Below are 12,987 nucleotides of genomic sequence, written 5' to 3' on the forward strand. Positions count from 1 at the left end.
AAGTGTGGTCTTCCTGTGTAGCTCCCTGCACCGCTCGCCCTCGCGTAGGCATTGTGAGTTAAGCCTAATTTATACTTCTGGGAGGCTAATTCTGATGCACACCTTGACCCATCCACAAAATAACAGTGGATCACAGAGGAGAAAGAATCCCCCTTTTTTTTTGCGGGGCGCCGGAGTAGCAGGCGAGCTTGGTGCTCCGGCCTGAAAGCTACACGCACATTCACTCAGCTGGACGAGAGGGCCGGCTGAATAATTATGTCCCCTCCCGTCCGCCTTGAAGAAATGGGCAAAGGAAGAAGAAGAAGAAGAAGAAGAAGAAGAAGAGGACGCAGCCACGGAGAGTAATGTGTGGGGGAAATCCGATATCCACTTCTGTGAACATGCTGCACACGCCCAGCACACGGTCTTGTTTTGGAGTCCGGGCAGTGCGGTACTGTAGAGCATATGGGAGGGGCCGAAGGCGGAGGAAGGGTTTTCTTCGCCATCCGAGGCCCAGCAAATCGGAATGAAGGCAGATTTCAGTGAAAGAAAGGAGGGGCGGTAAAACAGAGGGGAGGTTCTGCTTTTTAAAAGACACGGCTATGTGATGTAACTTCGGAGCACGCTGTCATAATCGGGGAGCGCTTCGCAGCCACACAAGAAGGCGACCGGAGGGTCCAGTTTAATGGTAAGGGCTCACGAATCTAACAGTTTTCGGACGGACTTAACAGTTATCGGGCACAAGTCTGTGTCTTGAAACGTATGAAAATATGTAGTGATATTTTTATCCAGTCATTAACCCCTCAGATACCAGTTGCAGAACTACCTTGAACTTACTTTGACATTTCCGTCGTAAGTAAATGTAAGAATACATGCAATGCACGTTTAATTGTGTTATTAATGTGTTTAATAATATCCTTGCAGGTTTAACGTAGTTACTCAGGGACGCTCGATTAACGCGGTTTTATTTAGAAATTACACATTGTTACATTTTATAAGGTGTTTCTTTTTTCTTTGGAGTGTAAACATACTTTTCCGCCTTAAATGGGTCCGAGTTAGCTACAGTTCCGTAGCGTAGGGCCAAATTTAAGCCAGCTATCCGATGTCTCACGAATGGCCTGAAAAATAAACTTTACAGCCTGCGCCGCCTGAGTAATTTCGTGCGTTTTAGCAGTGTGCTACGCGTGTTGTAATGGATGTACCGGATTTTATTTTATTTTTATTTCTTTTGATAATGGGTGCCCCTGTCCTGAAGTAGACTACAGCTCCAGCCCCTGTCATTTATAGTGGTGCTGTAGACGAAACACGTGGCAGCTGCTGCCTGTCGAGATGTGCTCTGCTTGAGGTGATCAGCCATCGGGGCCCCAGCGAGGAAGTGCTGTACTGCAGGCTAGTTCGGCCGCAGGGGTACTGTGGAGCACAAATTAAACATAAATTGAAATGGCCAAGACTGCCTGTTATCTCCTGTTGAGCGGTTTACATCATTGTACAACAGGAACTGTATTTACAGCATATCTCTATGCATAAGAAAGGTGAGCAGACAGAACTTTTTTTTTAAAGTACACAGATATGTGTGGTAACATCATGTATGCGTTTACAGAACTTTAATGCTTTTATTTTAGTATCGGTGATAAAATGAACTTAATGTCTGCATATGGATTAGAAGAACTCAGCTTTGTGATACTGACAAAATAAATTGAACATTGGGTGTTAAGTTGGCGGACCGCAAGCTGAGGGACACCCCTTCTGAATCCACCTCACGCAGGCCTGGGAGCTCCTATCCACACGCTCCTGGTGGCACAGCCTGGGTTCGACTGGGCAATCCCCATGCCACAGGGGGCACTCTGAACTGAGGTTTTACTAACCTGGACACTGGCCTTCAAAAACAAAACGCTACATTTTTATGCCTGAAAAAATAAACATCACATAATGGTACAGAAGTTGTTTGAGTCCTGGCTTTTAAACCTTGCCATCTTTACTGGTACTGCTAGAATTGTTTTTTCCGGTGCCAGTTTAGGACACTTGTTATGAGCACCTTTAACCTTTAATGCCTGACAAGAATACACGCAGAAATATCTCTGTGAAATGTTTGCTATTATTTACAGTAAAGTGGGATCTCACACCTGCATAGGAGCCAACAGGAATGATAACTGAACAGTGAAGCACAAACCAGAGGATACAAGTGGAAACTGTGTGCAAGTGCGTTTTAAACCAAGAATAGGAGGAACACCTAACGCAGTGGTTCCCAGTTGGGGGCCTGGTGACTCACACACCTGCTGGCTTTCATTCCTGCCCACTTTCGTTAGGTCATTGAAGGCTTCATTGATCTAAGACATTGCTTCATGGGAATATTTGCATTTCGTTTCTAGTCACAAGGATTTTATTTCACTTACAACAGTGGTTAAAGCTTTAACATGCTTAAGAGCCGGGAACTAACAAACTAACAGTTCACATTATTATTATTATTATTATTATTTTGTAACTGAGGGCTCAGCTGGAACAAAAACCAACAGGTGTTTGAGCCACCAGGACCAGGATTGGGATCCACAGACCTAAAGGGTTGTGGGAACAAGCTATCCAGCCGTGTTGTTAAAGGTGATGAAACTAGATTGGATCAAGTGAAATAGAAAGTATCATCTCACAAATACAGTGGAGTGCACTTTCAGTTTGTAGCTTTGGAGAAAGGTTGGATGGCTACATCTCTTTTTAAGGAAATTGTGTGTTTGTCTTATTTAGCCTTGATGTTTAGAGACCTCGAGAGAGAGTTTTTTTTTGTCTTTCCAAATACCAGTGGGGGCAGCATGGAGCAGTAATTAGAGCCGAGCTCATTACCAGAAAGATGTGGGTTCACGTCCTCATTGTTTTCCTACTATTTTACACTTTGGTAAGATAATTTATCCTGATCTCTTCATTCCAGCCTGCCTACAGTAACTGGGGAGCAGCATTATTGAGGGTGTGGTCTGTGATAGACTACAGTCTCATCTAGGGGGGCCCTGTGCTTCCGGTTTTCTTGAAGCTAAAGAAACTGGACAAGTTTCACCTCCACTGGGCCAGCAGGCTCAAAAGGTTTTTAACCTCTCTGAAAACAACCAGCTTAATTAATATGACTTGCCAAACTGATTACATCAGTACTGTGAACCTTCTATCCAGCCCTTGCTTTGTACAGTTATGTTCTCTTGTTTTTTTTCCATGCTTTCTAGATTTTAATTTGATATCTCTTTTCATCTTTCAGTTCCAGCTAATAGTTTTACTTTGCACACAGTAAATTCTTCTTAAAAGATTTGTATGCCAGTGGATAATGAAATAATGTGTATACTGGCGAAAGGCTCTCCTATAGTATACATTGTACACCATGGGTATACCTACTACACTGTGCAAATCATCAGGAATATGCCAAATGACAAAAGGACTTGACAGAAGAGTACTTCCTAGTTTCTTTTAGAAAAAGCAATATTATAAAAATGAACATAAAGCACACATTTTTACAGTTATTGAATGCAGTAATCTTGAGAAAGATCTGATTTATGGAGAGAGATATGATAGTTAATGGGGAGGAAAACATGGGCATGAATTTTGAACTGAGCCCCTGAGACGGTCTGATGATTTTCGGGCTGTGGAGAATGTCAGCTTTGCCTAACACCGCAAGTATGCAGAACCACAGATGAAGGGAAAGGAGTGTACAATAAAAGATAAAAATATATGAATTAATACCTGATCACTGATCACTTTTTCATTGTTGCAGTGCATCGGATTAAATATAAGGGGAAAGTGCAAGCAGCTAATTTTTGTTTTTAACAACAAGGATGGTTTGTCTTTTTAAAACATTTTTCCTGATCTTTTAGCTAAACCTGCATACATATTTAAAAATCCAATACCTAACCATGTGTTTTACATACCACAAGAGTAGTGGACAGTGCTATTTATTTCAATCCCAGGAATTGATGTAATCTGGCTTTCCCATATACAGGCCCTGTTACAGATGTAGCTCCACAAACTTGCCTGCCTCGCCTACTCTTGTACTTGTTGAAAGTTTCTGAGATACTGGATCAATAGTGCAAGAGATTTAAAATTATTTCAGCCCTGATGTCAGAGCATCAGATTTCAGTGTCGTCTTCCTTGATGAATGCTCTCAGCTCATTTCTCCTTCAGATTGTGAGTGCTATCAAAATACTAGTTTTCAGTTTTCCCCTTGGCTGAGGCACTGATGGACCTTCTTAAGCTTTTACCTTCTGTAGACGTTGTATGTGCAACATCCGAAGAGCCAGGTGTGAGCAGTAGTGGGTGGTTCACCGGGTCAAAGCTGAATTTAAAAGAGGCATCTTAACAAGTGCAGGACCTGTGCACATGTGCATTTTCATGAAGCAGCAGCAAGCCTATACTTAACATTCCTCTCCTTCTGTCTAACAGTATTTCTGCGTTTCCTCATTAAATTGGAATAATAATGTTCATCAGTTACATGTAACATTAGTTTGGTGAAGCATATACGCAGGACTCCCTTTCAACCGGTTGTCAATATGAATGTGGAGCAGCTTAAGTGGTGTGGAACCCTGGAGTTTTCAGGACTCTTGCCATCTGACCTGACCACTCATTTTCTTGGTACTAATCTTGCACAGCTTTTGGACATACCCTTTTACTCATGACAGATGTCAACCTCTGCTCTCGTCAATCTGTATTATTAAGATCTTTCCACCTGGATAATGTCACTAGGCCAGAGACGAAGTTGCCTGCAAGAGACTCAGCTTGACAATATAGTATCAGCTGACAATTTTGCTACTGCTAAGTAATACTGTATACTGTACATCTAACACTCATGATAGGTTTCAGCAGTTTCTCCTTCCTTGACCAGGAACGTAATGACGGCTCTGTGAAAGGTTCTGAAATCAGGGTTTAATTTTTTCGGGGTGGGGAAAGTGTCATGAAAGCATTTTTATCCACCCGAGGAAAGAAACTGGAAACAGTTTTTTTTTCCGATGTAAGAGTTGTGAAGGAAAAAAAGACCTTTAGATGTGCTTTGAACTTGCAGTTCATAATCAGTGTGGTGAATCAGTGCAATTTCTACAGCTTCTGTAAACTTTGACTTCCCCCACATGGGCACATACAAGTAAATAACTGTTAAAGTAAATATTTTGCCACATACATACAGGTATATAACTCAGTCTATGTACATCCTAGAGCACAGCTTTAAACAACATGGTATTCGGTTTTCATTTTTGGGAGCCATTAGCAACTGCTTGATACCTGTACACACATGTATTGCCTTCACTTACAAAGAAAGTTTCCTAGGACTCGGTGAGACATTTCTCAATTCGTTATATACACATGAATGTGAGTTTCTTTGGTCAGAAATGCAAAGAAATTACTGTCTATGGTATCAGATAATGCCTATAAATAACAAGGACTGCTAGAAATGAACAGCTTTAGTGGCAAAGGTATTCTATTCTAGTCACAAATCTTTTGTATTACAGTGGTTTTAAGGATTTTTTTAAACAGCCTTATCTTGGAGTTTGTTTCCTACTATTTAATAGCTGAATCAATTTATCTTTTATTTTAACTGTACACTCCATTTTGTCTATCATAGTGTTAACTAAGGACAAGAGAAGCCTTTTGCAAGGTCATGGTATTCTTAGACATAATGTCTGCTTTTGATAAGCATTATCTTCTGATACTGCAAAAAAAAATGAAAATAAAAAAAAATACTCCAGCGTGATTGTTTTAATAAGGCACAACAAATTCTTGAGGTATTTTTGGATTTGCTTCTGTTTTAAATAGTTCTTTATGCATCCCCATAAAATAAATGAAGAGCAGAACGATGTAGTGCTTCTCAGAAAGAAATGAATTTACTGTTGAGCCCACAAGGGGCACATTTCCATTATTAAAAACAACTTAGCACTGATGGCAATAGGGATTTCTCATGTGTGAAGCCACCACAAGAGTTCTGGAATTTGTTCCCTGGGAGAAGATTTCCTTACACATGCTGAAGTAGTAGTAGCCCATGATTCTGCACTTGAGGAGTTTGCACAGCACAAATGGGGTTTTCTGTAAAACGCACAGTTCCTTACATGAATTTGCTGTGTTTCATAAGGCCATGGGAAACTTCCTTTAGGATCTGGAATGTGTCTTGGAAAGTTGATCTGTACGTTAATCATTGCTTTGAAGGTTTTACATGTTCGATACTGCAGACCTTCTCAACCGAACAGATCCGTGTAACTTGGAAATTGTAACTTTTCATAGTTTCAAGTTTCAGGTTTAAAAGAGGTGAAATAACAACTCCATCTGCTACTGTTTTTTTTTCCCAAGTCACTTTGCCGTCTCTGTTAATGGAGTGGAATTTTACATTATGGCCCTCTCCCAAATACTGACATCTCGTGGTTAAAGCGGACGTTGCTAGCACCCTTTCAAAGCATGGAGAGAAGTAAAAAGGACGCGTTGCGTTAAGAGTTCTGCTTACATAAATACAGCTGAGTCACACATGGCTTTCACTGATTTTAAATGTTAGCGAATGAGATCATGGTGCACTTGCCAAAGCTAAATATTTGTACTCTCAGCCAGCCTGCATAGGTCTGATACAACATGTACAACATGTTAAATTCCAGACAGAAGTAGGATGGAACTTTTAGTGTCTTCTGCTGCCCTATCTATTGCATCGTTTACCAGTCATTAGGTTACAGGTAGATAACGATTACTTCTTTAACAATAAAAGCTACTAGTTTAGCATATCTGGACACTGCCGAGCACACTGCCATTTTTCTGTACGTCACTGTTGGATTTCAATGGGGATTTAATGTTGAATGATCACAAGATTGTAAAGCGATCCCAGCTGGACAGCCTGGGACTCAGGTCAGGCATGACTAATTGATCATGGGCCTTGACCGCACACGCAGCAGGGCTCTCTTTCCTGAGTGATCAGGGTCACCAACGGTCCGGAACGCTAGGGGACAGATTTGTTCTTCGCTTGTTTCCAATGGGTAGTATAGGATGTTCCTTCTGAATTTCTGCTTGTTTCATTCTCTAAGAATACTTAATAACATTTGCGATGCATCTGTCACTTTTGAAATCTGAAGTAGTCAGGGGTTGTACTGTAGTAAAATATTTTGAATGGCTGTTGGAAGAGCAATGAGTTAGTTTCTCCACGTGCGTTGGAAGGTGGTGGTGTGTATGCGGTCAGAGTGGGTGGTACAATTCAAATCCGTAAGGGAATGAGGAGTGGGGGAAAATCAGATCAGGAAATGTCTGAGATGGTTACTGGTCATTTTCACATCTGCTTTCAATTCCAATTTACACTTTGGGATTCCTTCGTGACCTGACCTTTGGATTTCTTCTTTATAGCTCTCCTGTTTGAACATGTATTCTGCATGTACTTAACTGGCAGAAGCAAAACAAAAAGTCTTCACAAAGCCAAGCTTTGTATCTTTAAAACTGGCAATGAATAACAAGGATTTCGGTTGTCAAGCATGGAAGAATAGACTTGGTACATTACAAATGAGATGTACAGTATATCATAAAAATTGGCACATTATTTAAATTGTAAAGATCTTTGTAAAATGGCTCTGGTGGTTTTCTTCTATGTTCTGTAGTTCACCAGTATGTTTTCTAAAGAGGAAATATATATTTTTGTTGTACGACCGTTGTTGTACAGTTGCCTAGAATACTGAGATAACATCAATTTATTGTTTGTTTGTTTTTCGGTTTATTCTTTGATCCTGATAATTGTACCAAACAGAAAAATATTGAATCACTGTGTAACTTCCTATAGTTCCCTTCACAAGCTAGTCACAGAGGATTTTTTTATTTCTTATCCTTATTTTGGTCAGCAGTCTTAATTCTACACCATAGGACAATTTGGAAAGCTTTGATGTTTCTTAATAATGCTTAACTTAGTATAGAAGTGCATGTAATCCTAGCCAATAAATGTTTGTTCAAGGCTTCTTGTTTACCAGAACAATACTGAGAAACATGGTAAGGATGCAATTGTGTTATTTGATTACAAAACAAATTAAAAAATGATTGTTAATATTCTCCTGATATCCAAGTTCAGTATGGTTAGCTCTCTTCTAGAGTTAAAGTGTGAAATTGACTTAACGGCTGTCACAGGAAAAGAGAGAGAGAAATACACCATGCTAGCTGTGATGGAAATTTCCTAAAGTGCTATAATTAGAAACGGGGAGCTGGGGGGTTGCTGTGCCTAGTGGGTATTTGCTTCTCAGTGGAAACCTACAGTGATATAGTTGTTTTATGAATCTCTGGGAATTTGTGGTGCATTTGCCTTATCTGAGCGAAAAGGCAGGGATTGTTTGTGAGACTCTGAGGTCTTGCTGACCTTCTGTTTCAGATCGATCTAAGAGACACTCCAGATGTTGAGATTTCCCAGAATTGCCCTCAATGCTTTTAACTTCTAAGAATACTTATCACCCCTGGGCAAATTTGCAATGAATCTGTTTTCTTTAAACTGAATTATGTGAATGTGTATTGGAATCTGTAGACCTTAAAAATTTGTAAGCACAGAACAGGTGCACCATGAGTATCAGAGGTGTATTTTTCTGCACATTCATGTTGTTGCTTTACCTCATCTTTTGAAGCTTACAAAATAAGAGGATTGACAACTGAGAAAAGCAATTAGCTACAAACAGGAGAATCAGCATAGCGAAGATATAAAGCTATTGTTCTTTGGGTTAGAAGTATTGAACAGGTACTTAACCTATGCCAGTTTATTTTGACCATCTTGACACTGAGCCCTGAAAAGCTGATACCATGTGTACTGCAGGTGAACCTTTGTCTGAATCAGATCATTGCCATATAAATCGTTATCCATAGTTTTCTACAGGTGTTGGATTCCCTGCAGGTTCCAGTCTTCTGCTTCCATTAGACAAACATGAAGAGCTAATTCCAGGACTGGCATTAAAGGTTGTCCCATCACCTTTACCCTTTGATATCCTGGTTGTATGTAATAGCAAGCAGGGACTTCGCAGGTTCCTGAGGATGCATGAAATGTCTGGTCTTTAGCTGCTAAGCACAAATAGGTTGAAGTTATCCGTCTGCCTTACGAGTGCCGAGATTGTACTCTAGAGGAAGCTGTATCACTGGCAAATCATGTGGGAGGTCTCTAATGTTTTCACAGGTAATTAAGCCATGCAAACGTTTGTAGCAGTTGTAATTAAGTTATAACCTACATTAATTATATAGGTTAGCCCCTATATTAGCCTGGAAAGGTATAGAATAAATTTCAACCTACTGTACTTTTGGTTCTAACAGGTGACCATTAGCTATCTGCAAAAGTTCAAACCATAATTCAGTATGATCCATAGATGCAGGTATTAAGATGGTAGCATCATCCCTTTGAGCATAAATAATCCTAGATTTTTCCCATTCCATATAATCCTGTAAAAGAGAGAGTTGAGAAGAGAATTCCCCACTCCACACCATCCTTCAAGCTTATCCATCTTATCTTGAACTTGAATCTCTACAGGAGCCATAGGAAGATGGTCTAACTGACCTGCTAGCATCAATCTAGCAGCTGTCTTTCAACAAGTACAGTTGGAACTGAATCGGGGTACTATTTCCACAGCACTTACATTAATTTGTACTTTTCAGGCATACCACGCAGCAATATTCATGACTGGCCGAGGTTGACCGTGTGGTATTAGCCCTGGGGACTGAATGGGCCGTGTCTCTGGACAGTGTTGCCATTTTGGAAGTTTTCATGAAGTCAAAATTGCAGACCTGGTAACTTTTCTAGGAGGGACAGGTCAGATCGAATTGTGATTTTTTTTAAGCCTTTCAATATTCAAGTAAGTCTGACTTAATTTTAATGCAAGTCCTTGCTATTGTTCAGTTGTGTGATTGACATAGAGGAGAACTCATACTGTTTATTAGGTTTAACTGTAGTTTGAATGTTTCCTTAATACACAAAAGGTCACTATCTGGTATATTCAAGGGTATTCCATGAGTCAATTTAAATTGTCTCGGTGGTGGTTTTGTGTGGGTCTCAAGCAGAAATTGCCTGTGAGCAATGGTGGGAGATCCTGGTGGTAGCAGTGCTGTGCTGTCACGTGGACAGGTGCTTCACTTCAGTCTCTTTAAAGGCGCAGTTGTAAATTTAATACTATTACTATTTTGTTCTTGATAGGGAAATGGATTCTAGAAATGACCTGCACAGATTCCGAACAGTGGTGGCCCTTTTATTTCATAGAAGCTGGAAGTCTGATACCAATTAAAACATCTTGTAATATGCACGTATGGTTTTATGCTCAAAATGTTATGATAGAAATAGGTGTTCTTCTGTTCTCACTGTTTACCCTAGTCATAAACGTCTCTTTCCATGTAAACTATAGTATTTGGAAATCGTTTTAAAACTGAAAACAGGAGGCACTTCTTTATACAAAGTGTTCTGGGAGTACAGAACAAACTTCCCAGCCACTTTGGCCAGAACCCTAACTTGTAAGGAGACGGCTGTGGGTTTACACTGCTGCCAGTGTTGAGCAAATTACTGCACTTGAATTGTTCCAGTAAAATAAGCCGCTGTATAAGTGGGTGCCAATGTTCAGTATGCCACTTTGGATAGGGGCATCAGCCAAGTAAATGTTGTTGAAGCTGATATCAAGAAACAGCTGGATGAGCTTCTTGAGTCAATTGGTTACTAACTAGCAAACTAGGTACGTTAGATACGAATGGCCTTCTTTTGTTTGTAGCCTTTTCTCTGTTTTTTGTTCCTGCTGGTCCTTCAGTTTGAAAGTTTCCAAGTTGTTGGACCATCAGGGTAGTGAGCTTTAATTCTGGCAAAACAGGCGGACATTTCCTTTAATGTTAAGGTTGTGTTATTGTGTTAAATCATTGTTATCCATTTTGTTCTCTTGTCTTTAAACACAAAGGCTCTTATAATTTAAATGTAAAATTAATCTCCCGTCCATCTGTTTTTGGAGATGGGAATGGGAATTTTGTAAGTTCCCATTCACGTCTGCATTCTCCTGTTACCTTTTCAGCGTGGTTTAGCTCTGTATTAAAACCTTTTCAGTGTGCCCAGAAATTCAGTGATAACCATCAGCTTGTCAGTTCCGTTCGCTGAGTTATTTGGTCCTATCTAATGGTGTATGAAAAACATGTGTCAAAAAAAATTAAACAAAAAAGCAGACAAAGAAATCACATAGTAGCCTGGTTGCCTGTGCTTAAAACAATTCAGTGACACATATGAAATTGGATTAATAAAGATTAGGGAGAGAATAGGCAGAGCTGCCTCCTGAAAGTTTTAATGTGTATTATCATGGAGCTTGAGTCTGTCCACATAGTGCATGCATTTGAGCATCTTCTGGATTGGCACTGCCAAGAAAATCTGGATTGAGTGGGTTTTAAATGTTATTTTAATTAAGTTTTTGTTTTTGTGGTGTGTTCCTGTAGCTTCGTTTATTGACTAAATCAGAACAAATGCAGGGTTTATCAGAGACCAGTACATGCTCTGCAGTTCACTAGTCTTTTGTAATGTTTCCTTGATCTGTTTAAAAGGAAAGTGTGAATGGCCATTATGGATTAGTGTTTTGTTCCATATCACCATCCTCTGTAAATGGTGTACAGAATATTTTGCAATGTGTGAGAGACAGAAATGAGTTGGCTACAGGGTGATTCCTTACCATATTAATAGTTGAAGCTTGTGTGCAGTGCAAACAGCTCCATAAACTCTGGACATAAGCAAACTCAAAAACATGGACGGTAGTGCCTTTTTTGCATTGCAAATTGATTACAGTTTCAGGTGTTTAATCTTTATAAGTATTATCTACTCTAATATTTTGAATCAAACTTCATTCTTTTCTGGTTCTTCATTTTTGGCTTTATTATTTTTAGTTTGTGTGCCAGCTGGTGTGAATCCAGATTAAATCTGTAATTTTGACTATACTTCCAGTCTGCTTTAAGGGACGCGTAATTTGAGATATACTTGCTTGTTTAAAAAGAATCTTGATGCTTGTTATTTTTAAAAAAGGGATTTGGGTTAGCAGTGGTAATTGCTGCTTTAGAGACATTTAGAGAGGACAAAAATAAACCTTTGAAGCTGGCAGCCCTAACTACATGTTCACTCAAACGCCGCCTGGTCTTTGGGAAGATGCTGTGCTTAGGGTTGTTACTTTTTGCTGTTTATTTTCCATCTGCCTGTTGCTGTTTAAATGGTAATTAGCAGTCACTGAGTGCTCATTCTCAATTTGGTGAAAAGTATTAATTGCCCTTTGAGTATGGATGTCTTATTGTTAACTATAATGATTTTAAACATTATACTTGTGTTTACTGTGTACTGCATCTCTATTCAATTGAAATAATTTTTGGATGGACATTTCTTTTTACTGCTGTTGAGAACCATAAACAACACACTTTAGGCTAAACTGTCAAACCGCAGGACTGAAATGCTAGTTCAACGAGCTCTTGTATTAGCGATCAGCATTACTTCCACACTCTGCCTGAGGTGCTGATGAGCCTGAACACTCTGCAACTTCCCAGTGATTGAAAGGCAGCTCACCTTGTGACTTGTAGGTTTAGTGGATTTATCTGGGAAACTCATGGTAAGGTTAAAGTGCCACCCTGTGATTAAAGCAAACGCAGAAAACAAAAAGCTCAGTGTGGAATTTTGAGGTAGTTGTCTGTGACACACCGGCTGCCCTATCCAGCCTCCTGACATCTCACAACATGCCAGTACAGTAGCTGCACTTCTAGAGAGAGCTGCACTTTGTTCTCTGCGGTCCTTGGTTTTGGACACCAACTGAAGCAGGTCCAAGAAAACAAACAAGTCTTAAAAACTGAGTGAAAAAAAAGTGAGTGACATTCTTTTCAAGCGTGACTTTTCTTGTGCAGTGTCAGACGATTTATCTTTTTATGAGATGGATAGTGTAGAACCTGCAGGCATGTGCAAATTATATTTGCTTATCAATTTTAAATTCAGTGTTTAAATTACGTTTCAGTGTAACTATGCTTTGTATAGTCCATATAAGCATTTTAAAAACAAATGATTAGTTTTGTCAAACAAGGAAGTTCTGT

General features: G+C 39.7%; 1 protein-coding gene across 1 annotated transcript in view; it reads left to right on the forward strand.

Annotated features, from left to right (window-relative positions):
- Positions 1–596: 596 nt before the first annotated feature.
- The window catches only part of slc6a9 (solute carrier family 6 member 9), a 62,775-nt gene continuing 50,384 nt past the window's right edge, over positions 597–12,987 (forward strand). Inside the window, exon 1 of the mRNA XM_088927588.1 lies at positions 597–667. The gene's annotated coding sequence lies outside the window, so the exon portion shown is untranslated. The remainder of the gene's footprint in view (positions 668–12,987) is intronic.

Source organism: Atractosteus spatula, chromosome 11 (genome assembly GCF_055471065.1).
Source record: "Atractosteus spatula isolate fAtrSpa1 chromosome 11, fAtrSpa1.hap1, whole genome shotgun sequence".
In the NCBI taxonomy this organism is placed as follows: domain Eukaryota; kingdom Metazoa; phylum Chordata; class Actinopteri; order Semionotiformes; family Lepisosteidae; genus Atractosteus; species Atractosteus spatula.